The following is a 5,753-nucleotide window of genomic DNA, read 5'->3' as shown; positions in this document are numbered from 1 at the left end:
CCATGCCAGACCTGAAGGGCCTGGTAATTGAATTTGGGGGAACCCCACGCTTTTTTTTTTTTTCTTTATCAATGACTTTCAATGAGTGTTCTCTGTATTATGGGAGCCGACAATTCATTATAGCCGCGAGTGATTTTAAATCTTTTTTCTGCAGAAATGACACTTTGTGCAGTGACAGTTCTAAGCACGGGAAACATGTGTCCCTTCATAGGCATACTATAGACACCCCCCAGGTATCAAATTTAAAGGAATATTACACTTTTATTGTTTCACTTTAATCATTATTAAAATCACTGCTCCCGAAAAAACGTACGTTTTTAAAACTTTTTTTTGCATTGATCCATGTCCCCTGGGGCAGGACCCAGGTCCCCACTTTTTAGGACAGTAACTTGCATATTAACCTTTAAAATTAGCACTTTAGATTTCTCCCATAGACTTGTACAGGATGTTCCGCAGCTTTTCGAATTTGCCGCGAACACCCCAAATTGTTCACTGTTCGCTGAACAGGCAATGTTCGAGTCGAACATGAGTTCGACTCGAACTCGAAGCTCATCCCTAATCACTGTGCTGGTGTCGGTGCTCTCTATCTCGGTGCTGGTGTCGGTGCTCTCTATCTCGGTGCTGGTGTCGGTGCTCTCTATCTCGGTGCTGGTGGCGGTGCTCTCTATCTCGGTGCTGGTGTCGGTGCTCTCTATCTCGGTGCTGGTGTCGGTGCTCTCTATCTCGGTGCTGGTGTCGGTGCTCTCTATCACGGTGCTGGTGTCGGTGCTCTCTATCACGGTGCTGGTGTCGGTGCTCTCTATCACGGTGCTGGTGTCGGTGCTCTCTATCACGGTGCTGGTGTCGGTGCTCTCTATCACGGTGCTGGTGTCGGTGCTCTCTATCACGGTGCTGGTGTCGGTGCTCTCTATCACGGTGCTGGTGTCGGTGCTCTCTATCACGGTGTTGGTGTCGGTGCTCTCTATCAAGGTGCTGGTGTCGGTGCTCAGTCTCTATCCTGGTGCTGGTTTCAGACAGTGAGGGAGATAGCAGCGGTGAAGCCAATCAACAGGCAGTGCCAACACCATGGCTGAGGATCAGCACTGGACAGGCACCTCCAGACCACCGCAGTGGAGCTCTGCGTAGTTGGGGGTAAGGGCCGGGCAGAGGGAGGGGCTCAAGCACAGGTTGGCACACTGGCACAGGACTGAGCTGCCCTGACTGTGGCATTGATCATCTCCTGCACCCCTTCATAGCCTGCCCTGACCTTGCCTCTCCTCTATGGCCTTCATGGGCTCCTGAATGGTCAAAATTTCACAGATAAAAAAAGAATGCTTGTCGTTGTCGATCCCAGATTCACTTAATACTTTTGTTATGTCAGTGTCCATGTTGTGGGGCTGTGTGCACAGCTAGTAAGTATTTTGTGGCTGAAAATATGACCTGGAGGTTTTTAAGATTCGCCTGCCATTAAAGTCAATGGGGTTCGCCGCGAACTTTGCAGTTCGCGAACTTTTGGCTGCGTTCGCAAAACGTCCCGTCGGAAGTTCATCCATCACATATATATATATATATATATATATATATATATATATATATATATATATATATATATTCCTGTGCCACTAATTTGTACATGTGGTGCTTTTTAGGGAGGGACGAGAGAGAGAGCGCCTCCCCCTCCTGAACAGGACATCCTGTACTTGGTTGACATCTCGATAGTATTTGAAGTACTCTTCAGACATACTTATATTTATCTAAATGGCAGGCATTTTGATCCTCGAACTTACACTTCACTAGGTAAAGATTGGCAGACATTTTATCTGTTTAGCTAATTTTGTTCTGTGAAGGTAGTGGTGTGTGTGTGTGTGTGTGTGGGTGGGGGGGGGGGGATATGGGAGTTGGTAATCCCCCTCTTCTTCCCCTCTTTTTTTATTTATTTATTTATTTATTTATTTTTTTTCCCAACCTGGTAAAAATAGCTTATATGCTTTTAATTGAATTGTTTTATATTATAGATTGCTATATCAAGTTTGTTCAACCCTGATGAAGGTTCTAAATTATCAGCAACTGGAAACGCGTCGGGTGTGGGTGATATAGGACAAGCATTGTTTTAATCATATTTTGTTCTGTATATATGTTTGTTTCTTTATTAATATACCAGGAGGACATTGTTTAGCCCATTTGCACTTCCTGGTAATATTATGTACATTGTGTAATTTATGAATAAAAATTGTATATTATTGTGTCCATTTGTGTCCGGAGTTGATGGTCATTTAAAATCCCACCCACTCAGGGGGAAGCCTTTTTTTTTGATCTGTGCCACTAATTCGTACATGTGGTGCTTTTTGTAGGTTCTTGATTGCAGGAGATCACATTTAACACACAGTAAATTTATTTGTAATTTTTTATTTTTATACCCTTAATCTCCTTTTTCCAGCTTACATTTTCATTTGTATAATGCACAATTAAAATGGTTATATGAATGAATGTAAATAGTAGGTGGGTATGGTGTATCGGGGCCTAGTGCCATATAATATAGTATGTTGATTTAACCACTTCAGCCCCGGAAGATTTGGCTGCTGAATGACCGGGCCATTTTTTGTGATTCAGCACTGCGTCGGTTTAACTGACAAGTGTGCAGTCGTGCGATGCTGCACCCAAACAAAATTGACATCCTTTTTTCCCCACAATTAGAGCTTTCTTTTGGTTGTATTTGATTGCCTCTGCGGTTTTTATTTTTTGCGCTATAAACAAAAAAAGAGCGACAATTTTGAAACTAACACAATATTTTGTACTTTTTGCTATAATAAATATCCCCATTTTTTTTTTTTTTTAAAGGCCGATTTGTACTCTACATATTTTTGGTAAAAAAAAAAAATCGCAATAAGCGTATATTGATTGGTTTGTGCAAAAGTTATAGCGTCTACAAAATAGGTGATAGATTTATAGCATTTTTATTATTATTATTTTACTAGTAATGGCAGCGATCAGCGATTTTTATTTTTTTTATTGGGACTGCAACATTATGGCATTAATACAGTGATCAGTGCTATAAAAAAATGCACTGATTACTGTAAAAATGTCACTGACAGGGAAGGAGTTAACACTAGGGTGTGATCAAGGGGTTAATTGTGTTCCCTGGGAGGTGTTTCTAACTGAAGAGGGAAGGGACTGGTCAGAGGAAGTGACGGATCATGGTTCCTAGCTATTTACACACACACTTCCGTGTTCTGTAACCGATTACTGTAAAAATTTCACTTGCAGGGAAGGCGATTAAGGTTCAATTATGTTCCCTAGTGTGTTTTCACACACAGATCCCAGTTCTCCATGTGTCAGCAGCGGGCGCGTGTGCGTGCCTCCCGCGCGCGCCTCTAGTGGCCACAGGGAAAAGCGACATAACATAAAGTGGTTTCTCCCAGCCGTGTCATTCTGCCGCAGTACAACTGCGGCAGCTGGTCGGCAAGTGCTTAACTGACAATTGCGCTGTCATGCAATGCTGTACATAAATTTAATTTAGATCCCTTTTTCCCAACAAATAAAGCTTTGTTTTGGTAGTATTTGATCACCTCTGGGTGTTTTATTTTTGTGCCATAATGTCACAGTCCTGATAAAAATCGCAGATCGCTACCATTACTAGTTTAAAAAAAATTTATAATAAAAATTCCCTAAAACTATCCCCTATTTTGTAGATGCTATTACTTTGTGCAAACCAATCAATATACGCTTAATGTGATTTTTTTTTTTTTTTTTACCAAAAATGTGTAAAAGAATACATATCGGCCTAAAATGAGGAAAAAATGCTTTTTTATATATTTTTGGGGGATATTTATTATAGCAAAAAGTAAAAAATATTGCGTTTTTTTCTAAATCATCGCTCTTTTTTTGTTTATAGCGAAAAAAGTAAGAACTGCAGAGGTGATCAAATGGCACCAAAAGAAAGCTCTATTTGTGGGGAAAAAAAGATCGTTGACTTTGTTTGGGTGCAATGTTGCATGACCGCACATTTGTCAGTTAAATCGACGCAGTGCCAAATCGCAAAAAGTGTCTTGGTCAGGAAGGGGGTAAAATCTTCCGGGGCTGAAGCGGTTAAAGTAACACAGTGCCAAAAAGCAAAAAATGGCCTGATTATGAAGGGGTAAATCTTCTGGTTAAAGGGTCAGCTATATGACTCCGTTATTGGAAGGCCACACTATTGAGCCATGCCTTTGTGTGGTCTTAATGTTTTTTAATGATGCTTAATTAACCTTTTTTGGGCTTATCAATTTTGTCAAGCCTCTGGTGCATTACAAATTACCAATACATTACTGTCACACAGTAGTGGGAACTTCAAGAGTCCATTCTGGGACATACTGAGGATCCTAAGCTCTTGTATGGAGATATAATTTGTTTGTGTCCTTTGTCTACTTCCAAGTGTTTTTTTTTTTTTTTTTTTTTATCTCTAGTGGCTACAGTCTCCTCGGTTGTTTGGTCGATTACCCTTTTATTGATGCCAGATCCCCTGAGAAGCTTTATAGGTTATCTTTCTTGGAAATGGATCCTCGGCTGCCTTAAATTTGTGCTTATGGACTATAGGTGAACGTATGGGCTCACATTTATGATATTGGGTTTATTATTAAAGTGTCTTTTAGTATTGACATGGTGTATATAACATAAGATTCATATATAAGTGTTCATTGCGAGCTGTAAAACTTCCCTTTTTTCTTTTTTAATAGATAAACATAGGTTTGAAAGACTGCGGTCTATTTTTTCAAGCATGCAGCATGGCAAGCTAGGAAAGGGGGGTGATTGAGCCCCCTCCTCCTAAACCACACTAGGCCACATGCCCTCAACATGGGGGGGGGGGGTGCTTTGGGGCAGCACTTTGTCCCCAAGTTGATGAGGATAATGGCCTGTTCCCCACAACCGTGGCCAGTGGTTGTGGGGGTCTGCGGGTGGGGGGCTTATCAGAATCTGGAAGCCTCCAAAGATCCCAGCCCCCCTATGTGAATGATTATGGGGTACATAGTATCCCTACCCATTCAACAAAAAGCAAGTAAAGACACAACAAGTTTTTGACAATTCCCTTATTAAAAAATTATAAATTTAAAAGAAAATGTCCCCCAGTATAGATCCATTGTGACTATTGATGCACCGTCAGACCTGTAAAAAGTAAAAAATCCTCTGGTCTTGTTGAAGGCTCTCGCTGTCTGCCTGTTCCGCTGTCTGACATTTCTTAAATTAAAAAGGATGGAGTCACCTGATGAAATCACCAAGCAACCCCACACCTTGTGAGGTCATCGACCAAGCATGCCCCAGTTTATGACATCGCAAGAAGGCGGGGCCACCTGGTTGATCTTTTTTTTTGGCTGATCTGAATTTGAATCAAACACACACCCACACAGGTGGAACTGGATGGACTATTGTCTTTATTCAGCCTTACCAATTATGAATCGTTCTGAAAGTTTGCAATTTGTTTGAAAACAAATCTACAAAATTAAATTAAACAAATTTCAAAATACTTACAAATTCATTATTATTTCATTCAGAGATTCAGATGTATCTTTTTTAATGACAAAAAATGTGTTCAAATTTATATTCGGACCAAAAACGAATTGCCCATGTCTATCTGTAATTTTTTTGCATGTGATTGTGCAGAGAGCAAGAAATTTACTTCGGGAAATACTAGGCTAAAATAATAACAAAATATACGGGACAAGTTTCTGTGCATTGTGCATTTTTCTCAATGTCTTTTTGGAAAATTCTTTTGCATTTCCAAGGAAAATAAATAAATAAAA

Source organism: Lithobates pipiens, unplaced genomic scaffold (genome assembly GCF_037356315.1).
Source record: "Lithobates pipiens isolate NorthernLeopardFrog02 unplaced genomic scaffold, aLitPip1_a1.2 Scaffold_22, whole genome shotgun sequence".
Lineage (NCBI taxonomy): Eukaryota > Metazoa > Chordata > Amphibia > Anura > Ranidae > Lithobates > Lithobates pipiens.
The sequence above is the reverse complement of the archived record's forward strand: the minus strand, read 5'-3'. Positions refer to the sequence as shown.